Source organism: Stomoxys calcitrans, chromosome 2 (assembly GCF_963082655.1).
Source record: "Stomoxys calcitrans chromosome 2, idStoCalc2.1, whole genome shotgun sequence".
Lineage (NCBI taxonomy): Eukaryota > Metazoa > Arthropoda > Insecta > Diptera > Muscidae > Stomoxys > Stomoxys calcitrans.
Window position 1 is genome coordinate 166538867 of NC_081553.1, and position 26030 is coordinate 166564896.

A 26030-nucleotide genomic window follows, 5' to 3' on the forward strand; every position below is an offset into this window, starting at 1 on the left:
CAATATTTACCCGGATCCAAAGGATGGCTAGTTTGTGCATCACAGCTGCACTGAGGACGGCACCATCTGATGCACTGAATTTAATGCTACATCTTATGCCTCTGGATACATCTTATGCCTCTAGACAAATTGCAGTGACCCCTGCCGTGAGGTAAAGGGAGCTTTCTAATTGGTCATGTGACGGCTACAGGCACTGTGTTATTGTTATTGGAAAGCGGACGAGCTTGCGAGGCTAGGAACTACCCTACACATTCCAGGGATACTGGAATCTGTGGGTATGCCTCTAATGACACGTAAGCTAAATTCTCAGGACCAGTCTCGAAGGACAACGAATAATAGATGAACCTGTCTGATTTAGCGGATGCGAACATTCGCAAGTTATTGGGCTTTTTGAAGCGATCAGGATGGTTCAACTGTAGGAACTAGAAAGCATCTTCCTTCTTCTGTTCCTGAGGTATCACAATGGACTAAAACGTCAAAGTGTGTCTGATGGCAGACTATCACCTACACCTAACCCTACCTTACCTATCCTAGTTCCTTCCTCTTGCAATTAGAATTTTAATAACACAACTTACTAGCCGACAAATCAGATGAATTCTAGAAGTACAATTGGAAGATTTTTACCAAAGTTAACACTAAAACCTTAACATCTCTGGTATATTTGTACCAATATTGACTTTAAACCCATCTTTTATTATATATTATTTATAAATTTTAAGAGCTGAAACTTCATGATATCCTCATGTGTGTTGTTATGAATGAGTCCTTAACAAAACACTTTACCTCTAACTACCTTGCTTCATTTGTACCACTGCTTGTTGCACCTCTTATAAAATACACAGTGGCCAATTTTAGGAGCTGAAACTTCATTATAACCTCATGTCAGATGGTATGAATGAAATTGTGAAATAATTTCGTACTAGTTTTGAGGTAAACTATTATTTAACATTGGTTACACTTTTAAGAAAAAATGCTAAATTTTTATTTTTTTCGGAAATTTTCAGTTATAAAGCGGAATGGACATTTTGCACCAGTTGTTGTAGGCTTTTATCTTTAAAAGGAGAACCAAGCCGATTAACCCATAAATAACTGTTTGGCAGGGATTCCGAAATTTGATATACTTGAGGTGACCAACTTTCAAGCCCCATGGACCGGCTTCTGGACCCACTAGGGTCCCATAATGATGCATACTTATTGGAAAATACCCCGACATTGACTGTGTTAAGGTACGTATTCCTATCCATTCAAAAGTTCTGGAATTATTTCCAATATTTTTCGACTTGTTATCACTGTGCCTTGGTACATTTGTACTACGGCGCGTTAAACTCCATATAAAATACTCAGTGGTACACTTGTGATCAAGGGTGTGATTAGAATATGTATGAAATAGGATGATGTCGAAGGGTTTAAGATTTGGGGAGCAATAGATACAATTTTGTTTTCTTCAAACGAAATACTACTAATTAGTTAGATAAGTTTTATTCAAATAACTTAAGTTTAGTTGAAAGCAGACCGTTCAAACTTAAAATTGCTAAGATAGAAATTTTCACTTTTTACGGTAAAGCCCCAATAGGGCGTTATTCTTATCCCATTTGGCTGAAATTTTGCCCAATGACTTCTCCCAGCACTGGATAGCTGTGAGCGCCACACCGACTGGAACATTGAGGTCCGATTTTCGTGTGGGGTTCATTGCTGTCACGAGAAGTTACGCTGCGAGCTACCGGGCCCGTCCACAGGTTGCGGATAGTGGAATGCTCCATACAGAGTAGCTGCAACTGCAGTCGCGGACAATCAGCAGTATCGAGCGGAGAATCTCAGTGAGAGGCCAAGCAGCACCGGCTCTTGCACAAATACTGAGTGCCTATTGTGCTCGATATGGCAAGTCGAGTTATTGGCGCCTTTAGATAACCAATGACCACGTTGTTCCCGCGGCGATAGGTCCTTTGGACCCGTACGAGCTAGCTCACTTACGGAAGCTTGACGAGGATCGCCACCTCCACATAAAAATGTGGCTACAACAACAATGACTTCTACTATGGTCTCCAACATCCAAACCAAGTGTGTTCCGAATCGGTCCATAACCTGATATAGCTCCAATAGCATAGCAATTTTTATCCATTATTCTTTCATTGCCTCTATCCAATATTGCTTTGATTGCCAGGCAAAAATCTTGACAAATGCGATCCGTGGTGGAGGGTGTATAAGATTTGTCCGAACCGAACTAAGCACACCTTTACTTGTTTTCTTTCATTGATTACTCCAAAATATGAACTCATTTGAGGGGGGAGGGGTGCCCCACTCTTGAAACTATCTCCAAACCGAATACATTTAGCCACTAGGGAAATATGGGGCACTATATTAATATCCACTTTCGGGACCAAACGTCTGACTACAGCAATATGGGACTCAAATAATAGAAAGATTATAGCAGGAATATTGTGTCTGGTCACCCCACCCCGAAATACCCCAAACGGACATATTTACCGAACATGGCAGTACGGGGTTCAAAAGAAAGTTATTTGAGTGCAGATCACGAATTTGATATCCACATTTGGGCGAAATGACTGATGGGCCTTCCCATTCCCAAAACACCCTCAAATAGGACTTATTTACCGACCATGGCAATGTAGGGCTCCAATAAAAGAGAGTGAAAGAATGAACAAAGGAGCTAGCATGGTTCAGCTGGTAAACAACAATTTTAACATAAGGAACTCTTATTTTTATAGGAAAAACGTTTGTGAAGGAAAATTTAATGCTATTTTCAAATGTGAACAATCTTGCAAAAGTGATCGGGCTTGGTTTTAATTAGTTCATATTATCACGAGTCCCCGGTCTTTTAAACAATATACATACATAGATAGGTAAACTGAGAAAAATTTATTATAACAGCAGCAAATATATCTGATCTAACGGGACAGCATTCATTTTTGTCTAAAACAGCAAACCTCTTCTGCCGTTTTCAGATGGTACGGAAGTACTTGGAGTCTTAAAAAGAGATAAGCGTCTTCTCTGACTATTCCGCAGTGAAGGTCAAAAGACTTTCATTATTAAACTTGGTGAATCCGTAGGCTTTCTGGGCAATGCAGTCCGAGTAGAGTGCCTGAGCAAAGGACGCCCATGAAGCACTGTAGAACAGTGAAAAGTAGGTCATCAGGACGATGAAAATAGCATGGGGAGGTCCGGATCGTGAGAAGACGAGGCGAGTACTTAGAGGAAGTAATAAGGTGATCAGTATAGCTTTCGGTATAATTACATTATACACCTTCTCCTTCCCCCTTACTCCGTTATGGCCCGGCATTCAAATGATGCGGATCGTGCCATCCTCAGAGAAGGCGTAATATCCTTTTTACACTCCAAGACCGTTCGTAACCTTATCATACTGGTTATATAAGCCCTGATGGTGAGTCCTCACCGTACGTATTCCGTTATTGCCCGTATCTCGTTAATCTGTCTGTCTATGGGTCGAATATCTAGAATAGTCTCCAGTGCCATAGTGGGCGTGGTCCTAATCGCTCAGTACTAAGCTCTCTTAAATCTTCTTCGAAGTAGCTTGTTGAATGAAAGGAGGCTTTTCAAAATTCAGTGGTAAGGATAGATTTAAGTGGCAGTCTGCCATCAGACCCACTTTGAAATTTTCGTCTGGGGTGATACCACAGGAACAGGAGAAGGAAGCTACCTTCTAGGTTTTACCGTTGAACCATCCAGATCGCTTTAAAATAAACTGTTCAACCATTTCGTTCAGAGATCTGCAAAGTCGAGGCGGTTTTTGAATTTAGAAATACATTATCTGGAGATTTGATAGCTGCATGGCTGTATGAGAAGATATTTGTGCCAATCGTTATTATGACATTATATCTTACCCATTCCACCACTTCTTTAATTGCAAGTATCTCCGCTTTATACACACGGCAGTGAATGTGGGTAGCCTTCTCGATATGAGTAGTTGTTCATAGTACACTCTAAGCCCACCTGGTCGTCTAGTTTGGAACCATCCGAATAGAAGTCCAAGTACCGGCTATAACTAGGGGTATTGTAGCTCCAATCGAATATCGATTCTATCAGGAATAGTGATACAGTACTTTTTTTCAAAAAGCTTTCAGACAATGTGTAATCTACACTACCTGGAACCAGTGTTGCCGTTTTTGGTAGGTTCCTACCAAAATTGGTAGGTTTTTATTCGCTTGGTAGTTTGGTAGGTTAATCTCAATTTTTGGTATGTTTTTCCAACCTATAAATACCATGTTAATAACTGAAAAATCGCTGAGGATAACTAAAAATTATTTCAATTCTTGTCGTTTTTGAGTATTCGTTCAGAGTGCAGAAAAAATCTATGGATGTCGAGGAGCCAAATACTGCTACAAGGCGTCTTACTGCTTTAAAAAGGGCGTAAGTTCTGATATTGGCTGTAACTGGTACGAGTGTTAAAGGATCTCTTCCAAATTCTGTAAATTCTGGCTAAGAAATGCGGTTTTTGTGCGTTCAATGCCTTCAATCGGAAAACGGGGCATCTGCAGCAGCATAAAAATATGGTTTGATCGCGGCGAAAGTTGGTAGAAAACGAGCATTTCTTGTCATTCAAACTTTTAAATCGGGGATTGCTTTATCCGAACTCAGCACAGTTGTTCCTTAAAATCAGGGCAAAAATACGACTTTTATTATAGGGATATCGGTATAGAGGGTGCTATATCAAGCCATGGGCCATTTTTAAACTTAAGGCTGTAGACTGATTTCAACAAACAGACGGACAGACATGTCTAGATCGTATGTGACTATAACGACAATATAGTATGTATACTTTGTAGGGTCGAAAATGTATAATTTGATGATGATGATAATGGCCAACTCTTCGGTGATGGGTATAAAACCCACATTTTTGGCTTGTAGAACATTTGGTAGGTTTTGGTCGGGTTTGGTAGGAATTTTCTTAAATGTTGGTAGGAAATAATTTTCTTGAGTGGCAACACTGCCTGGAACATCGGACATTGTATCAAGGGTAACACAGTGTTCGTATCCGCCGCATGACCAAAGAGAAAACTTCGTTAGCTTCACAGCAATGGCCGCTGCAATAAGTCAAGCAACAAAGTCCAGAGGGTTAATGAAAGAGTAGACGATTTGGCAGTGAAGGCCAAACAAATGCCTTCAATAAACAAAGCGAAACGGTCAATAGGACGAAGGAAATCTTATGGGGATATCCGGATCGTGAAATGGCGAGGCTATTACTGAAAGGAAGTAAGAAGGAGGTCAATATTGCTTTCGGTATCATAACGGGACGGATTAATATCCTCACCATCTTTGCAACCTAATCTCAATAAAGTCTAGAGTCATAGAGCGGCTATAATGCACAAACAAACCATCCTTTGGATTCGGTTGACTATAGAACAGTAGGTGGATTTTTGAAGTGCCGCCCATCAGACCACAACACATCTAATAATATAGGTCTTACGACTCCAGTATGCACCCAATGCTTGGCAGGTGGTTTAAATCCCTAAATCCCCAAATTTTGCCAATGGATGGATAAGCAAATTTTGCCCTATTCACCGGCAAGGGAACCATCGTACGTAGGACTTCCTGTAGCATATCTATAGGAATGCTGGGAAACTTTCCCTTAACCGTAATTGCGACATTGTTGTTGTTGTTGTAGCATTGTGTTGTACACTGAGATGGCAGCACTTGCCGAAGCCACGCCATCAGCATATGCGACCACTTTTACATATTTCTCTTCCAGATACTATAATATATTTTGAAAATGGTATATTCTAAAGTACAGGAGACAGTACACCTCTTTGCGGTGTCCTTCTGCTCACCCATCTTTTTATACCCTCCACCATAGGATGGGGGGTATACTAATTTCGTCATTCTGTTTGTAACTACTCAAAATATTCGTCTGAGACCCGATGAAGTATATATATTCTTGATCGTCGCGACATTTTATGTCGATCTAGCCATGTCCGTCCGTCTGTCCGTCCGTCCGTCTGTCTGTCGAAAGCACGCTAACTGCAGAAGAAGTAAAGCTAGCCGCTTGAAATTTTGTACAAATACATCTTATTAGTGAAGGTCGGTTGGTATTGTAAATAGGCCATATCGGTCCATGTTTTGATATAGCTGCCATATAAACCGATCTTGGGTCTTGACTTCTTGAGCCTCTAGAGTGCGCAATTCTTATCCGATTGGAATGAAATTTTGCACAACGTGTTTTGTTATGTTTCCAACAACTGTGCCAAGTATGGTTCAAATCGGTTGATAACCTGATATAGCTGCCATACAAACCGATCTTGGGTCTTGACTTCTTGAGCCTCTAGAGTGCGCAATTCTTATCCGATTGGAATGAAATTTTGCACGACGTGTTTTGTTATGTTTCCAACAACTGTGCCAAGTATGGTTCAAATCGGTTGATAACCTGATATAGCTGCCATATAAACCGATCTTGGGTCTTGACTTCTTGAGCCTCTAGAGTGCGCAATTCTTATCCGATTGGAATGAAATTTTTCACGACGTGTTTTGTTATGATATCCAACAACTGTGCCAAGTATGGTTCAAATCGGTCGATAACCTGATATAGCTGCCATATAAACCGATCTGGGATCTTTACTTCTTGGGTCTTGACTTCTTTAGCCTCCAGAGGGCGCAATTCTTATCCGATTTGAATGAATTTATGAATGAATGAATGAATCGAAGTATTTTGTTATGATATCCAACAACTGTGCCAAGTATGGTTCAAATCGGTCGATAACCTGATATAGCTGCCATATAAACCGATCTGGGATCTTTACTTCTTGGGTCTTGACTTCTTTAGCCTCCAGAGGGCGCAATTCTTATCCGATTTGAATGAATTTATGAATGAATGAATGAATCGAAATATTTTGTTATGATATCCAATAACTGTGCCAAGTATGGTTCAAATCGGTTCATAACCTGATATAGCTGCCATATAAACCGATCTGGGATCTTTACTTCTTGAGCCTTTAGAGGTCGCAATTATTATTCGAATTGGCTGACATTTTACACAGGTCTCCAACATATAATTTAATTGTGGTCCAAACCGGACCATATCTTGATATCGCTCAAATAGCAGAGCAAATCTTTTCTTATACCCTTTTTTTTGCCTAAGAAGAGATGCCGGGAAAAGAATTCGACAAATGCGATCCATTGTGGAGGGTATATAAGATTCTGGCCGGCCGAACTTAGCACGCTTTTACTTGTTAGATCTACAAATTCCAAGCCTGTCGTAATGCATCTTTTAGTAAGTCAGTTATTTGCCGCGTTTTATTTACCAGTCTAGCGGACTCGTTGGCTTATGGATAAATAAATCGCTTTTCCCGCTTTATACTTTAACGTTGGCAACACTGACACCACATCTGAAATAATTAGTTTTTTTAGTTTTCTCATTCAAATTGAATAATGACACCATATCTTTCAATAAACAGCGATAAAATTAGCTAAGCGGAGATAGCATTTTTCTCCATACAAACTAAGCGAGGAAATCCGCTTAATGGGTAAACAAAACACTCCTATTAATATACTTTCTTAGGGTAGGTATTGATGCCTATAAACTGCAGCTTCCTCATGTTTGATGTTGGTTTTACATTTTTGAAAACATCATCAATGTCCAGAAATGCTATTCCTTGACAACGAAAGAACCTTCTAGGTGTCTGTTTATCGGACACAGCATGTAATTCCACCGGTGATACATCATCATTTATCGCCCAAGGGATTTTCGACTCAGACACAGTTCACGTTGGAGAGTTTCCCGGAAAATGTGTATAAATTAGAAGTTGTGATGGTTTCTCACTAGCCATTGTCCATACATTCTCTGACTGAATGTATTCTACTGCAATAGACTTGGAGGATAGGATCTGAGTCGATCTAGGCATGTCCGTCCGTCTGTCTGTCGAAATACTATGCAAAGAATAGCATAACAAAAAACATTTAAAAGTCAGCAAAAGTTTGGTGTTGCTAGAAGCATTTGACTGTCTATCCATATCATGATTTAAATTTCGACCAAGAAATATCATCAGCGGATCACTGGATCATGGTGCTTTACATACCATCCCAACTTGAGGAGTAGGTAGTAAAGCATACATCTGAATTTGAACGAGGCTCTTAAAGACGATTTGATTCACAAGCGCAATAGAAAACAAGTAAAATCTTACTTCCCTTATTCAAATCCAACTTATCCAACAATGCCAATAGCAACAAACTCAAAAATCTTTTGCTTTTCGCACTACGATCACATAACGGCTGATGCTGCCAATGGTGTTTTGTGTTTAGGCAGTGATGCCTGTTTGCGCTTTCTTTTTTGGGTCTTAAAATCTAATTGAGATTCCTTTATATCCGGCTTTAGACCATTGTTTTATGCTTTCTATCCAAAGAATAGCATAGCTGCTCATGCACGTTTCGTGTTTACCTTTACTGTCAAACATTGTCAGTTTGGTCTAAAACTTAACTATGAATCGTCTTACAAACGAACAACGCAAAATATTGAATTTTATTATCAAAATGCGTGCGTTAAGAAAGTTCATCGCGCTAAAATTGTGTTCAATACATTTGGCTCAAAGATACGTAAATAAGCAGAATTGTCGATTTTGGAGTGAAGATCAGCCAGAAGTATTGCAAGAGCTATCAATGCACCCAGAAAAGTTCACAAAGATGATGTGAATCGTAACGTAACTGTGATTGGTGAGCGCTACCTTGAAATGATATCCAACTTTGATTGCCCAAAATACAAGAGCTTGACTTGCATGACATGTGCTTTCAACAAGATGGTGCCACATGCCAGCACGCGTTACAATGGACATATTCAGAGGCGAGTTGGGTGAAAAGTTTATTTTACATTAGGAAAAGGTCAATTGGCCGACTAGATCGTACGATTTAACGCCTTTAGACTTTTTTGTGGGACTATGTTAAAACTCATGTCCATACAGACAAGCCCGCTTCAATTGACGCATTGAAAGATAACATTGAAGCATTTATTCGAGGACTAAGTGGATGGACCATTCCAGGCTCAGTCACGGGCAACATTTGCATAAAATAATCTTCAAAAATTAAATTAAATGAACCGTTAGTTAGGTTAGGTTGAGTGAAGTTGCTCATCAAAGCTGAGTTCACTATAGCTCCAGTTTGGCACATTGTGGAACCCTAGAGAGAGAAAGGGAATAGAAAGAAAATGTGAGACTTCGTAGGAGTGGAGAACCCGAGCGAGGGGTGAAAACCCGGCCGTCCCTACGCAAGCACGGATCTATCTACGCCGGAAATTGTGGCCCCCCCCCCGTCGGAACCATCCTATTCCCTGAACAAACCTCAGGAGACATACCTGAGGTGCGTTTGCAAGTTCACCCAGATCATAGAAGAACAGCAGAGCCTAGGACTCCGCAGACCCGGACAGGAACACAGCAAGTACTCAATAGTATCCTCCTCATCCTCATCGAGGACTCCTACAGAAGTCATTGTGCGATATCCCAAAGCGCGCCGCCATGGCACAGTGTCCGGTTAGGACCCCTGTCAAAGTACTCATCGACCTCTTATCGAACGCCAGCAACTCCCTCGTCTTTCTTGGGTCGATGACCCGCCATAGCGCCTTCGCAGTCCGGAAACCATCTACCGAGTGCCACCGAAGCCACCCCGGCCATCGCACCGTACTATCGATTCAAATAAAGATTTCATGTAGTTTTCTGAATTTTAAGTGTTTTTATACCCACCACCGATAGATGGTGGTATAATCATTTTGTCATTCCGTTTGCAACACATCGAAATCTTGATCAGCGTAATAATCTAAGACGATCTAGCTATGTCCGTCCGTCTGTCCGTTTATCTGTTGAAATCGGGCTACAATCTTTAAAAATTGAGACATTGAGCTGAAACTTTGCACAGATTCTTTTTTTTATACCCTCCACCATAGGATGGGGGAATACTAATTTCGTCATTCTGTTTGTAACACCTCGAAATATGCGCCTAAGACCCCATAAAGTACTGTTTTGATATAACAACTGTGCGAAGTATGGTTCAAATCGGTCCATAACCTGGTATAGCTGCTATATAAACCGATCCTGGGTCTTGACTTCTTGAGCCTCTAGAGGGCGCAATTCTCATCCAATTTGACTGACATTTAGCACATAGTGTTTTGATATCACTTTCAACAACTGTGCGATGTATGGTTCAAATCGGTTCATAACCTGGTATAGCTGCCATATAAACCGATCCTGGGCCTTGACTTCTTGAGCCTCTAGAAGGCGGAATTCTTATCCGATTTGAATGAAATTGTGCACATAGTGTTTTGATATCACTTCCAACAACTATGTTGAGAATAGTTCAAATCGGTCCATAACCAGATATAGCTGCCATAAAAACCGATCTTGGGTCTTGACTTCTTGAGCCTCTAGAGGGCGCAATTCTCATCCAATTTGACTGACATTTTGCGCATAGTGTTTTGATATCACTTTCAACAACTGTGCGAAGTATGGTTCAAATCGGTCCATAATCTTATATAGCTGCTATATAAACAGATCTTGGGTCTTGATTTCTTAAGCTTTTAGAAGGCGCAATTCGTATCCGATTTGGCTGTAATTTTGCACGTGGTGTTTTGGTATCACTTCCAACATTTATGCGAAGTATGGTCTAAATCTGTCCATACCCTGATATAGCTGCCATTTAAACCGATCTGGGATCTTGAGTTCTTGAGCCTCTAAAGAGCGCAATTCTCATCCGATTTGGCACAGATTTTGTACAACGGCTTCTCCCATGGCCTTCAACAAACGTGTGCAATATGGTCTGAATCGATCTATAGCTTGACACAGCTCCCATATAAACCGATCTCCCGATTTTGCTTCTTGAGCCCCGAATCGGATTATAACTTGATATAGCTCCTCCTCCTCCTCCGTCCATATTAATTATTCTTTGTTTGCCTAAAATGAGATACTGCGCAAAGAACTCGACGGATGCGATCCATGGTGGAGGGTATATAAGATTCGGCCCGGCCGAACTTAGCACGCTCCTACTTGTTATCCATAAGCAGGTTAAGTTCGAAGATGGGCTATATCGGACTATATCTTTATATAGCCCTCATATAGACCAGTCCGCCGATTTTGTTGAAATTTGGAACAGTGAGTTGTGTTAGGCCCTTCGATATACTTCTTCAATTTGACCCAGATCAGTCTAGATTTGGATATAGCTGCCATATAGACCGATCCGCCGATTTAGGGTCAAATGCCCATAAAAACCACATTTATTATCTGATTTTGCTGAAATTTAGAACAGTGAGTTGTGTTAGGCCCTTCCACATCTTTCTTCAGTTTGGCCAAGATCGGTCCAGATTTGAACAAACCTGCCATATAGACCGATCTCTCGATTTAAGGTCGCCGAAATTTGGGACAGTGAGTTGTGTTAGTCTCTTCGACATTTTTCTGCAACTTGGCGCGAATCGGTCCAGATTTGGATATAGCTGACATTTATAATCCGATTTCACTGAAATTTGACACAGTGACTTATGTAAGGCTTTTCGACATCCGTGTCGTATATGGTTCAGATCGGTTTATTTTTAGATATAGCTACTAAAAAGATCAATATTTTGTTATACACAACTGAACAATGACTTGTACTTATTAGTATTTGGCCCAAATCAGAACATATTTCGATATAGCTGCTATGGGGCATAAGGTATGCATTTTTCACTGGATTTTCTGTGATTTTGTGAGGTGGAGAGTATGCAAAGTTCAGCCCGGCCAAACTTAATGCCTTTTTACTTGTTTTTTTTTTTTTTTTTTTGAAAACATTCCTATAGCTCTCAAAACAAATCACCCTTTATACTCAATAAGCAACTCGGCCCTTTCGTCAATATCCGATTAGCATCACTTCCCACAAAGAGGCACTTTTTCGCTGCAGAATCGGCTTCAACCAGCAACTTAAGCCTTGAAGGCGGTATCTCTGAATCGTGTGCCGTATATAGGGTAGCCAGACAAATTTTTACTCTTCGTCAAATAAGCTCGAGCTGGAATTGAAAACACCTACATTTTCGATGTTATGTCTTTTGTGAGCCTCACGACAAAAGACCTACCCTACTGTACAAGCAAAACGCTCATAAACTTTGAAATAGAACATATTTAATCAACAATAAATGCTCTGCACACTCTGGCAATGAATGTGTTGAAAAGTTTGACTTTTTCTATCTCGGGTCATAAATTTTGTGATTTGTGCGCTACGATAAGTACTCTCGAACACAACGTTTATCTTATTCAAATATTTTAGACAAATTTCTCTCAGCGAAAGAGAATTGTTTTTTTTTTTTTTGATAGCTACAGCTACGTCGACCTGCGGTTGTTTTTGGTCAATCGAGTACAATGCCATCGATCGAACCTATTGCGATTTGGTATGTATCAGTTTGTAGACTACCTCTGCTTAGTGGCATTTACATTGACGTTGATAAATGGTTTTTGGTCAACATTTTTTTATGAACTAAAATAGACATTTGGGAACGTGTTTACGTTTCAATGTTTATTTCAAAATATGATTATATTTATCCGTTTATTCCATATGCATAGGCAATGAAGTTCAATGATCTTTCTATAGTTATTTTATATCTACATCTATTCCTTTAAAAGTGTGTGCTCACATTTCTCCAAAAAAGTAGTGTTCATGGTTTTATTTGTAAACAAACAAAAAATGATATTTATACCCATTAGCACAGAATGAGAGAATTTGGTCTTAATTAGACTTTATCTATGCCTGATAAAACCACCATAGAACAGATATTAATAATAGCCATTTCCTGGACTAGACCGAAGCGAAACAGATCAAAACTTACCATCTTTTTACACCGAGCACCAGGTCTACCAATATGGTCATCCTGTCTGTAACATTTAGAAATATTGATCTGCCAACTTATTAAGTACCATTTTACTTACGTGCTTTCTACTCAAAACCATGAACGTATTGTGGACACCATAATGAAGAGTACGACATCCGGCGAACTGCTCAAATACAAATAACATGCCTATGTCAAGGGAAGGTTGGTGGAGACCGCCAGGTAGTGTATAGAATAGAAAAATCCTTCGATGCCAAAACGTACACACTGGCGGTATGCATGGTCATCGACATCGGTCCGCACATAACAATGTGACACACTGATCCAATCCTTAGACCAGTACCGATTGGACCCGGTCCTTAGAGACTGGATAAACCATATGCTAAGAACAGGTGGATAAATTATGTGTCCCATGGTATAAATATAAGGGAGAAAGTGGCACAGGGCACGCCACAGGGCGACATTTTATCGTCACTCCTATGGGTGACCACCATAAATGACCTATTACGGATGCTGATTGAGGAGGGATTTGAACCCGTCTGCTACGCAGACGATGTTATAATACTTTTAAGGGGTAAGGATCCGAACGAGCTATGCAGAAGGGCCGAAAGGGTCTTGCATATGGCATATGACTGGGATAGACCCAGAGGTCTCAATGTTAACCCAGAGAAGATTGAAATATGCCTGTTCACGAGGAAGACGAAGGTGGACCAATTTAACGCACCACGTTTCTTCAATAAGAAGATTTCAATATCTGACAAGATCAAATACTTAGTTGTGATCTTGGACAGGAAACTGAATTGGAAGTGTAACATTCAGTAGCGTACTGAGAAGGCTCACACATGTTGGGCACTATGTAGACGGTCCGTAGGCTCGAAATGGGGCCTGAATCCGAGGATAGTCCACTGGCTCTACAGGAGTGTGATTAGACCAATACTTATTTGCACCTCAGTAGTTTGGTGGACTGCTATGGAGAAAAAGTGCAACATAAGGACCACACAACAGGTTCAGAGAACATGTTGTCTTGGCATAGGCGGAGCGATGAGGACCACGCCCACTAGGGCACTGGAGACTATTCTAAATATCCGACCCAGACAGCCACTGCGGCTATGAGACTTAAGGCGATGGGAGAATGGATTGAGGATGAGAGCAGCTCATACCATCGCGGTATGATCGAGGCGACGATAGGAAACCTGAAATGAAGGGAAAAGGTTTCCGATTGGATACCTGAGATGAACCTTGAAGTCGAGAGCGAGCACTGCTGCCATCGGCACTGTCTTGGATTGACGAAACCCTAGTATTGTCATCTGGAAGATCATGTTACACGGATGGATCAAAACTAGAGGACAGAGTGGGCCTAGGGGTCGACATTGAGAACCCAGGGACAGGGATCTGTTTTAGACTGCCTGACCATAATACGGTCCTGCAGGAGGAGATCCGGGCGATGACGGAATGCGTGAATTTGTGTGGTGCTAACGCGAGGACGTCGAGTGTGAACATCTTTACCAACAGTAATATTACCATAAGGGCAATAGCAACCAGGACGGTAAGGTCACGAACAGTCTTGCAGTGTAAGAAGGAGATTAACGCCTTCTCTGAGGATGGGAAAATCCCCATCGTTTGGGTGCCGGGCCATAAAGTAAGGGGAAATGAAAGGGCAAACGATTTGACGATTTGTGGAACAGCGAAACGATCGGTAGGATGGCGAAAATCCTATCGTGCGAAGACGAGGCTATTACTGAAAGGAAGTAAGAAGGAAGTCAGTATAGCTATTGGTATCATAACGGGACACATAGAACTACGAGCTCACTTATGGGCATGCGGGGAAGATGATGACAAGTTGGAGCATTTCCTTTGTTATTGACCGGCTTTAGCGTCTAATAGATACCGCCACTTAGGTGGAGACACAATATCAGACATGAACCAACTTAGTGGAGTGGTATTAAAAACAATTAAGGATTTTGTTAGTAGCACGGAATTCCTAACTTAAATTTTCTTTTTAGAGGTTACTTTATAGTTCTTAGAGCGCACAACAAGCCGATTACAGGCTTAGGTGTATGTCCATAGTGGCATGGGGCGGATTAATATCTGCACCCTCTTTTCAACCTAACCTAAACCTAAGTACATTTTTATATACAGTGGGAAGCAAAACCAAGTGTATGTTTGGTGGTTGCTTTTCTTTCGAATATTATAAATCAAAACTATAGCAAAATCAATTTCCTTTTTATACCCACCACTGAAGGATGGGGGTACATTCATTTTGTCATTCTGTTTGCAACACATCGAAATATCCATTTCCGACCCTATAAAGTACATATATTCTTGATCAGCGTAAAAACTTAAGATGATCTAGCCATGTCCGTCCGTCTGTCTGTTGAAATCACGCTACAGTCTTTAAAAATAGAGATATTGAACTGACATTTTGCACAGATTCTTTTTTTTTTTTTTTGTCCATAAGCAGGTTAAGTTCGAAGATGGGCTGTATCGGACTATATCTTGGTATAGCCTCCATATAGACCGATCCGCCGATTTAGGGTCTTAAACCCATAACAGCCACATATATCATCTGATTTTGCTGAAATTTGGGGCAGTGAGTTGTGTTAGGCCTCTCGACATCTTTCTTCAATTTGGCCTTGATCGGTCCAGATTTGGATATAACTGCCATAAAGACCGATCCCTCGATTTAATGTCTTGCACCCTTAAAAGTCGCGTTTATTGTCCGATTTTGCCAAAATTTGAAACAGTGAGTTGTGTTAGGCTCTTCGTCGTCCTTCTTCAGTTTGGCCCAGATCGGTCCAGATTTGGATATAGCTGTTATATAGATCTATCCGCCGATTTAGGGTCTTAGGCCCATAAAAGTCACATTTATTATCTGATTTTGCTTAAATGTGGGACATTGAGTTGTGTTAGGCCACTCGACGTCTTTCTTCAATTTGGCCTAGATCGGTCCAGATTTGGATATAACTGCCCTCGATTTAAGGTCTTGCGCCCATAAAAGGCACATTTATTGTCCGATTATGCCAACATTTGAGGCAGTGAGTTGTGTTAGGCCCTTCGACATCCTTCTTCAGTTTGGCTCAGATCGGTTCAGATATGGATATAGCTGCCATATAGACCGATCTCTCGATTTAAGGCTTTGGACCCCTAAAAGGCGCATTTATTATCCTATGTCGCTGAAATTTGTGACAGTGAATTAAGTTAAGCCCCTCAACATACTTCAGATCTGAATAAAGCTGCCATATAGATCGATCTCTCGATTTATAGTTTTGGGCCCATAAAAGGTGTATTTATTGTCCGATTCCGCCGAATTGTGGGACAGTGGGTTGTGTTAAAACCTTCGACATTCTTCTTCAATTTGGCCCAGATCGGTTCAGATTTGAATAAAGCTGCCATATAGATCGATTTCTCGATTTAAAGTTTTGGGCCCATAAAAGGTGCATTTATTGTCCGATTCCGCCGAATTTTGTGTTAGGCTCATCGACATTTTTCTGCAACTTGGTCCAAATCGGTCCAGATTTGGATATAGCTGCCATAGAGACCGATATCTCGATTTAAAGTTTTGGCCCCATAAAAGGCGCATTTATAATCAGATTTCACTGAAATTTGACACAGTGACCTATATATTATGCTTTTCGACATCCGTGTCGTATATATCGGTTTATTTTTAGATCAATATTTTGTTATACACAAATGAACAATGACTTGTACTTATTAGTATTTGGTACAAATCGGAACATATTTCGATCCCCGGATTTTGACGAAAGGTGGTTTACATATATACCCAAGGTGGTGGGTATCCAAGGTTTGGCCCGGCCGAACTTAACGCCTTTTTACAAGTTATTTAATGCTCCTACACTTATCACTTAATGTCGAAAGAAAAGAATTGCAAAGTATGAATCCTATTTGAAACAAAAAAAAATTCAAAGAAAATTGCGAATGATTCAAAAACATTTTTAAGTTAATTGGCTAACAGGTAAAATTTTAGATGTAAAATTAATAAAACTCTAATATAAGTTGATGTCTAATATAAGTTGATGACATGTCAACACTTCTAACTGGCTTGACTTTTGCCTTTCATCACATTTTGAAGTAAATGTTCAACAGAAGTTGGCAAAAGGGCCTTAGAACTTAAAACACGTGTTTTTCATACGATCATGCATTGAAAAAATTTGGCATTGTTTATTCTAAATATTCTTATAGAATTTATTATTCTGAACAGGTATAGCAAGAGAAGACCCTACGCCATAATATTGGAGTTATTGTTATCTTCCACATCTGTTATTCAATCACTACCAAATAAATTGGCTAAAGAATTCCAAATACCAAACTGTCTGCGGAAACAACCATAAAGTAGTACTAAGTTCTTCGAACTAAATGTGCGCAATAAATTAATTTTCTGTTGAAAAGATGCACATCGTTATGCCAGGAATCCAACATAACAAATCCTATTTTAATGGTTTTGCCTCTGTTTTGTATCGTAGAATGAATAATATTTAAGTTATAACTTTCAATATTTTGTGTTTAGAATCGCTTACAAATAAAGTAAAAATTGTTTGCTAACGAGTTTAGGTTGAATGTTTTAAATTAAATTCTAAACATAATGTTTCCTTATACGTATAAGGTTTCCTTATAGGAGAAGGTTTAAATTTCTAAATGTTTTTGGTAACATAGGAAATGCTCCAATGTCTCATTATCTTCCCCCCATGCCCGACACATGCTATCACTAGCCGCACCGATTTGGTATAAGTGAGAACGTCGACCTATGTGTCCCGTTTTGATACCGAAGCTATACTGACCACCTACTTACTTCCTTTCAGCAATAGCCTCGTCTTCTGGAATTCCCCATTTTCATCGATTTTCATCGTCCTACCGACAGTTTCACTGTTCCACAGTGTTTAATGCGCGTTCTTCGCCCGCGCCCCTTACTCTGACGGCAGTCCTCCGGCTTTCACTAACAAATCGTCTGCTCTTTCATCCCCCTTACTCCGCTATGGCCCGAAACCCAAATGATGCAGATCGTGCCATCATCAAAGAAGGCATTAATCTCCATCTAACAATCCAATCCAAGACTGTTCGTAACCTTAAAGTCCTGGTTGTTGTCCCCCCGATGGCCAGTTTACTATTCATAAACACATTTACAGTCGACGTCCTTGCATTAACACCACACCTGGCTCCTTAATGTAAATCTCCAGGCTTACTCTGTCCTGTAGCTTTGATCCATCTGTGTAGCATAATCTTCTAGATGGCTATACTAGAGTTCCGTCAATCCAAGACTGTGTCGCTGACAGCAGTGCCTCGCACTCGCACTATTACTGAAAGGAAGTATATTACTGAAAGCCAGTATAGCTATTGGTATCAAAACGGGACACATAGAACTACGAGCTCACTTATGGGCATGCGGGGAAGATGATGACAAGTTGGAGCATTTCCTTTGTTATTGACCGGCTTTAGGGTCTAATAGATACCGCCACTTAGGTGGAGACACAATATCAGACATGAACCAACTTAGTGGAGTGGTATTAAAAACAATTAAGGATTTTGTAAGTAGCACTGAATTCCTAACTTAAATTTTCTTTTTAAAGGTTACTTTATAGTTCTTAGAGCGCACAACGAGCCCATTACTGGCTTAGGTGTATGTACATAGTGACATGGGGCGGATTAACATCTGCACCCTCTTCAACCTAACCTAACCTAAACCTAAGTACCATTTTATACAGTGGGAAGCAAAACCAAGTGTATGTTTGGTGGTTGCTTTTCATTTGAATATTATAAATCAAAACTATAGCAAAATCAATTTCCTTTTTATAGTTCGACACAGTGCCTCGCACTCGACCACAAGAGTTGTCTCAGGTATCCGATCAGAAAACTCTTATATTCCTTCCAGGTTTCCTATCGTTGCCTCGATTAAACAACCATGATATGACTTGCTTCTATCCTCCATCCATTCTCTCATCGCCTTAAGTTTCTGCTGCCTCACACTTAATCTGTATATCTTTGGGTCGGATATCTAGAATTGTCTCCAGTGCCCTAATGGGCGTAGTACTCATGGCTCCGCCCATGCCAAGACATCATGTTCTCTGAACTACTAAGGCATAAGTAAGTATTGGCCTAATAACGCTCCTGTAGAGCCAGTGGACTATCCTCAGACTCAGGCCTCATTTCGAGCCTACGGCCCGTCTACATAGTGCCCAACATCTGTGAGCCTTCTCGGTACGCTCCTGAACGTTACACTTCCTATTCAGTTTCCTGGTCAAGATCACACCTAAATATTTGACTTAGTCAGATATCGAAATTGTTCTATTCTTCGTGAACAGGCATATTTCAGTCTTCTCTGGGTTAACATTGAGACATCTAGGTATAGCCCAGTCATGTGCCATCTGCAAGACCCTTTCGGCCCTTCTGCATAGATGGTTCTTACCCCTTAGAGGTATTATAACATCCTTATAATTATGTCATGAGTCACACAATTTATCCACCTGTTCCTAAGCATATGGTTTATCCGATCTCTTAGGACGGGGTCCACCCGATGCTGGTCTAAGGATTGGATCAGTGTGTCGCACATTGTTAAACGCCAATGCATACCGCATTGTTAATGTCAATGCATACCGCCTGTGTGTACGTTTTGGCATCAAAGGATTCTTCTATTTTATACACAACCTGGTGCGGGGAAGTCTCCACCGACCTTACCTTGACATAGTTATGCTGTTAGTATTGGAGCAGTTCACTGGATGTCCTACACTTTATCATGGTGTCCACAATACGTTCTATGGTTTTGAGTAGCAAGGACGTAAGGCTTATGGGTCTGTAGGCCTTTGATGTCGCAAAACTTGCCTTGCCGGGCTTTCGGAGTATATGCAAGCCCTAGGCACGTTGTGAAAATATTGGTCAAATGGGGCGCCAGATAATCGGCCTCCTTTTGTAGTAACGCCGGAAATATTCCATAAGGTCCGGGTGACTTAACTGGTTCGAAGCTCCTCAAGGATTCCTTCACCATACATTCTATAATGATAAGCCTTCGGTCAACTTCATTATTCCAAGATTCCGGTGTCTTCGTGAGTCCCGTCGTTTCCTGTGGAAAATGCGTTTTCATCAAAAGCCTCAACATATCCTCCGTTGTCTCTGCTCTCACTCCCATGTCGTCTACTAACGTTTCAGTTTGGACATGGGTTTTTGAGAAAAATTTATTTACCTTGGCGGCGTCATTAATGCTATCGACCTGTTCTCAGAAAAGCTTCCAGGAGGCCCGTATTGCCGCTCAGGTGGTTACTGTATTCCTTGAAACGTGTGTAATACACATCCCAATAAAGTTCCGCTTTTTTACGACGTGCTCTGTTAAAAAGTTTGCGGACCTCTTTCCCAATATTGCGAATCTCCCCGGCCATCCAGGGTTTTTCTTGGACTGATTTCCTTTCCCGTAGATGACAACTTTCTTCGAAGAACCCCACCAGTGCAGTCGTAACCCTGTTGACATTTTCGTCAATGTCTTCTTTGCTTGGACAATCTAAATTATTTTGCCCAAGTCTTCTTCTGAGCAGCCTTCCGAATTTCGGCCAGTCCTTCTTCCGGAATCTTATCGGATTCGTCGCTAGCCGTGATATTCAAAAACTAATGTAGCGACGGTCAGAGAAAGAGTGTTCCATGGTGACCATCCAGTCCTGAACCTCATCGATTAGATTTTCCGAACATATTGTCACATCTAAAACCTCCACCAATATTAAGTGTTAATAGGTGTTACCAATATTAAGTGTTATCAGGTCTTCAGTATTAAGAACTCTGCCAGGGTTTGGCCCCCCTTATTAATGTTAGTAGAACCCACAAAATGTGGTGGGAGTTCGCATCGTACCCTATTAATACCTCATTTCCTGTCTGTTTTGCTTTCCCCAACCGACCGTTACAGCTCCGACGTAGATGATGGTGTCGGAGAGTCGAGAGGCAGAAAAAGTGATGCCAGGTATGCTCCTCCTTTTCTCTGTCTCACCACTGTTGCATCCGGCGTTGGTCCTCGGACGAGTACCAGTTTTAGCATAGAATACTTCGTAGTTGATATGGTTCAGTCCAGAAATTTTGTTCCGGGTCGTCCATGGCTCCTGAATTAAGGCAATATGAATCTTGCACTTGCTGATTTTCTCCACTTATCGGGATAACCTCAATCATTGGTCCTCCAATAAATGGGCTTCTTGGGAATGGGTAATGAACCCGCTCCCTGCTCATTAGGCTTTCTTTAGGCTGACTTTCCTGTCACTGCACTGCCTGTTCGTTAGGCTGTATTGAGTTTCCATTCCCTGTACTGTCTGATGTTTCAATACTAGGATCTTTGCCTATCTTTGTCGTCCAAACCTTAAGTATATGGGCTTCTTTAGAGTGAGTAATGGTCCCAACGTCGGCTCCCTGTTCTTCAGGCTGCTTTAGGACTCCTGTCGCTGAGCTGCCTGATGTATGTATATATGGATCCTTACGTATCCTAGTCTTCCGAATCTTAAAGTCGGTGATGGGTCCGTCGTCTGGTCCCTGTTCGTTAGGCTGTGTTGGGTCTCTCGCTCCTGCACTGCTTGTTGTTTTCGTATTAAGATCTTTGCTTATCCTAGTCTTCCCAATCATGAGAGAGACGGTGATTGTCTCGTCGTCAGCCCCCTGTTTGTTGGGCGGTATTAAGTCACCTGCCACTGCATGGCGTGATGTCTCAATATGAGAATTTTTGCCTATCCTTGTCTTCCAAACCTTGAAAAAGACAGCCTTGCTCCCGTATTAGTCTTTAGTCCCTCCTTTAGTCTTAGCCAAACTCGTCACGAAGATTTGATCAATGCCCTCCTTTCGAACCCAGGTGTTCAGCGTCATAGGCGGACATGCTAACCTCTGCGCGACGGTGGCCTCCCCTTTTGTGTAGTATAGCTCCCGAAAAATCGGGGTTGGAAAAAAAGATATGACAAACACTATATTTATTATCAAAAATAAAATTGAAAGATATATATTTTTAACTTTTTCGTATCTTATAGTGGAGTTTGAAATTTACTAAAATTAATATTATAACATATTTCTCTCTTCCCATTTCAATATTAAGGTTATATAAAAGTGAATTTTTTTCGGAAAAAATGTTCCTTGAAATTTTTAATAAAAATACCACAGGCAACGTTTTGAGAAAATTATTATTTTTTTCAAAACAAATTAGTAACATAGCGCCAATACATTCATGTAAATGTTCGCCGAGTCATTGATGCGAAATTGCAACACCTGTCTAAAATTGGTTAAAGGTGAAATGGCTGATTTTTTTAAACCGGTGAAATGACCAGTATTTAAAACCGGTAAAGTGACTAGTTCAACATTATAGGCAACTTCCGGTGGCTTGTTCATGTAGAAACTGCCTATCATAAGGGTCACAAAATACCGGTAAAATCACCAGTTTAGAACCAGTCCTACGTCCTTCAGGTTCATTTTAATATTTGTTGCGGTACACAGTCATACAACACATTGATCTAGATTTTACCCGATTAACTTCTATGAAATACACTGTGTTCTACATTTTTTTTATTAATGATTTTTGACATTTAAAACTATTTTAAAAATAATCTAAATGTGGTATGTGGTAGAAATAAATTCGCACCAAGCATCACACAAGTGAAGAGGAAGTGACTGCGTTATGGGAAGGAACATCAAAAAAATTCATAGGCGGCAGTGAGCGCGTTACTCTGGTGTAGACTTGCACATGCTTATGACAACGGCCACTTGGTAAACCAGGCCAGAAATGCTATGTGGAGCAAATAAGTAAAATAAGATTTTTTTATTTTAAAACGTTCATATGAATCGTACACTTGTAATAAATTTGGTCAAGGACTTTGTTGAAACACTTGCTTTCGTAACTCTATGTCGTGTTTGCGAATTGGTATTAAAATAGGTCCAAATAACTTGTGCCACACACAATATGCTGATTTTGTTCTATTAGAAAAAAATGATGGAATAATAAAAATACAAGCCAACATTGAATAGTATTTTTATACCCACCACCGTAGGATAAGGGGTATATTCATTTAGTCATTCCGTTTGCAACACATCGAAATATCAATTTCCGACCCTACAAAGTATATATATATCGGATCGTCGCAAAATTCTAAGACGATTTAACGATATCCATGTGTATGTCCGTCCGTCTGTTGTAATCACACTACAGGCTTCAAAAATTGAGATATTGAGCTGAAATTTGGCACAGAAACGTCTTTTTGATACATGCTGGTTAAGTTCTTGAACAGGCCAAATCGGACCATATATGGATATAGCTGCTATATAGACCGATCTATCGGCAGATCGAAGGGTCTGAAGCCCATAAAAGCTTTATGTATTACCCCGACATCTGTCCTAAATACGGATTAATTCGGACTATACTTAGATATAGCTACCATATAGACCGATCTCTAAATAAAGAGTCTGAAGCCCATAAAAGCATTATTTTTTAACCGATTTCGCTGAAATTTGAAACAGTGAGTAGTTTTACTACTTCCAACATAGGATCCAAATATCAGATCGGACTATATTTAGATATAGCTGCCATAGGGACCAATCTGCCGATAATGGGTCTGAAGCCCATAAAAGCTTTATTTATTACCCGATTTCGCTGAAATTTAAAACTGTGACTTGTTTTGAAACTCGCGATGTCCGAGTCCAATATTTTTGAGGTCGGACCATATTTAGATATAGCTGCCCTATAGACCGATCTGCCGATAGAGGGTCTAAAGCCCATAAAAGCTTTACGTTTATCCGATTTGGCTGAAATTTGAAACAGTGGGTAGTTTTAAGTCTCCCGACATCCGTCCCAAAATATGGTTCGGATCGGACTATATTTAGATATAGCTGCCATACAGACCGATCTCCCAATAACGAGTATGAAGCCCATAAAAGCCTTTCTTTTTATCCGATTTCGCTGAAATATGAATCAGTGAGTAGTTTTAGGCCACCCGCCACTGTATTTAGATATAGCTGTCATATAGACCGATATGTCGATTAAGGGTCTGAAGCTCATAAAAGCTTTATTTATTACCCGATTTTGTTGAAATTTTAAATACAAAATTCAAAAGTGGCTTACATTTGTTAGACCACTGAATGTCCGTGCCGAATTTGGGTGCATAAGTTATCCAACTTTCACCGGATTGTGACGAAATGGGGTTTACATATATACCCGAGGTGGTGGATAATCAAAGTTCTGCCCGGCCGAACTTAATGCATTTTTACTTGTTTTATTTTGTTAATGAAATTGCGTCAATTTTAGATCAATAGGTTTTGTTTTTGTTATAACCACTACCATAGAAGGGGTGAGTTTACTTATCTAGACATTCCATTTATAACAACTCAAAACATTGATTTGCAACTCTATAATGTTTATATAGTTGATCGTCTTGACATTCCAAGGCGATCTAGCCATGTCGAAATCACAATATCGATCGAACGAATAAAGAAATTAGCTTGAAATTATGCACAGATACTTTTTATTGATGTAGGTCGTTGGGAATAGCAATGGGCTATATCGGTTCAGATTTGGATAAAGTTCCCATATAAAGGGGTCTTCGATTTAACCTCTTGAACCCCTAGACTCTTTTCTTATGTAGCTGTCACAAATATTTTTTAATTCACCGCTTGGTGTAAAATACCAAATGGTTGGCTTAGTCCAACATCAGCTGGAACTTATTTGATTATACTTACACTGATAGAAAAAAAGGGTACCCATCAATACCTATCGGTATGACATTATTCAATCAATCCCATGGCAGCCGGTTGTACGTACCGTATTGACCCGATGGAGTTCATCATCGGCAAGAGCTGCCGCCTCAGTGTATTACACACTGCTAGAACAACAACATTATTCAATATCAAATGTTACAATACCATATGGTATTATTAAAAAACGGGATTAATTCACTATTAATACCATGTGGTAGTGATAAGAACACATTTAGTTTACATTTTTTCTTTCCAAGTAATCACCAATTTAATGGGGGTTTGTTTGGTTCCGATGAAAGACAGCAACAACACTTTTGCTTGCCACTGTATTATCTCATATGGGATTTTATTCAGATTAACCGGAACATTTTAAATAACAAATTGCCATAAAATTTGATGTGTTTACTTTTTAGAAATAGAAATATGTATTTTGACATAACTTTAACAAATGCTCGTATTTAACATTTTCTAGATATCGAACGCATTGTATTGATCATTAAAAAACTCTTCATTACCAAAATCTAAATTTATCATGTGGTTTAAAATTTTATAGCAAAAGTAGACACCTATGTATTTTTTTTTTTTATATTTAAAACATTCACCTTTTCTCTAATTTGTTAATTTTTTTGTTTTCAACTTCTTCTTCGAGAATATGTATAAATTTGTTTTTATTTTTTCCAAAAATATCGGGTACGTGTTGGTGTTGTTATAAAACAATTGTTGAACGAACGAACCAGAGCACCTTTGCCTGTCGATTTTCTCCGTTGAATTTTCACCGAACCGATCGCTTTGAGTAAAAAAGTAAGAAAACTAGAAATGAAAACGAAAATGTTGAAACAAACCAACCGACAGCAAATAACATAAAAACAGTTTTTAGATTCAAAAAAGTTGCACCACACTCAAACACACCTCCCCATAGAATCTAATCGATCTCACCAAACGCATCAACTCAACGAACGAATGGGAAAACCACAACGTCTTCTGCACAGATGCCGGGAGCAGAGAGGTAATATCGCACATTCCCGAGAAAAAGAGAACAAACAAAATGCCGAGAAACGATTAACATCTCACGACATACGGTCGCATTTCACCGAATCTGCGATCCGTCTTGTCGTAAGTACAGAAAAAAAATCCTATTACATGTGATAGGAAACGCGAAAGTTGGTTCATCACTGTATTACACATTGATTAGAATAGGGTTGCCATAAAGACCTTTTAACCAATTTAACCATTTTAAATCCAATAAGAGCCTCTGTAGCTGTGTTGTTGTGATTGTGTGTTCGATTTCCACCTGAGGTTTTGGTCTGTCTGTCGATTGTCCAAATGAGTGTAATTTCAGACTGTCACAATAACCTAACCCAAGGGTTGGTACTCTATTCGAGTTTTCACGTGAACTTGACAGTTGTTCACGTGAAAAGCTGAATCTTTTTGAAGCAAGTAAAAGCGTGCTAAATTCGCCCGGGCCTAATCTTGGGAACCAACCACCATGGATTCTGCCAAAATATGGGAGCTTTATCTGGTTATAGACTGATTT

The 26030-nt window shown here is 40.1% G+C and overlaps 1 protein-coding gene across 4 annotated transcripts in view; it reads right to left on the reverse strand.

Annotated features, from left to right (window-relative positions):
• The window catches only part of LOC106081466 (dihydropyrimidinase), a 52313-nt gene extending 26893 nt beyond the window's left edge, over positions 1-25420 (reverse strand). For 2 of the 4 annotated variants that reach the window (XM_059363500.1, XM_059363499.1), the window contains exon 1: positions 25099-25306. The gene's annotated coding sequence lies outside the window, so the exon portion shown is untranslated. Of the gene's footprint in view, positions 1-25098; positions 25314-25405 lie in introns of those variants that run through there. The other 2 variants (XM_059363501.1, XM_013243464.2) reach the window with 2 other exon arrangements.
• Between the last annotated feature and the right edge of the window lie 610 nt (positions 25421-26030).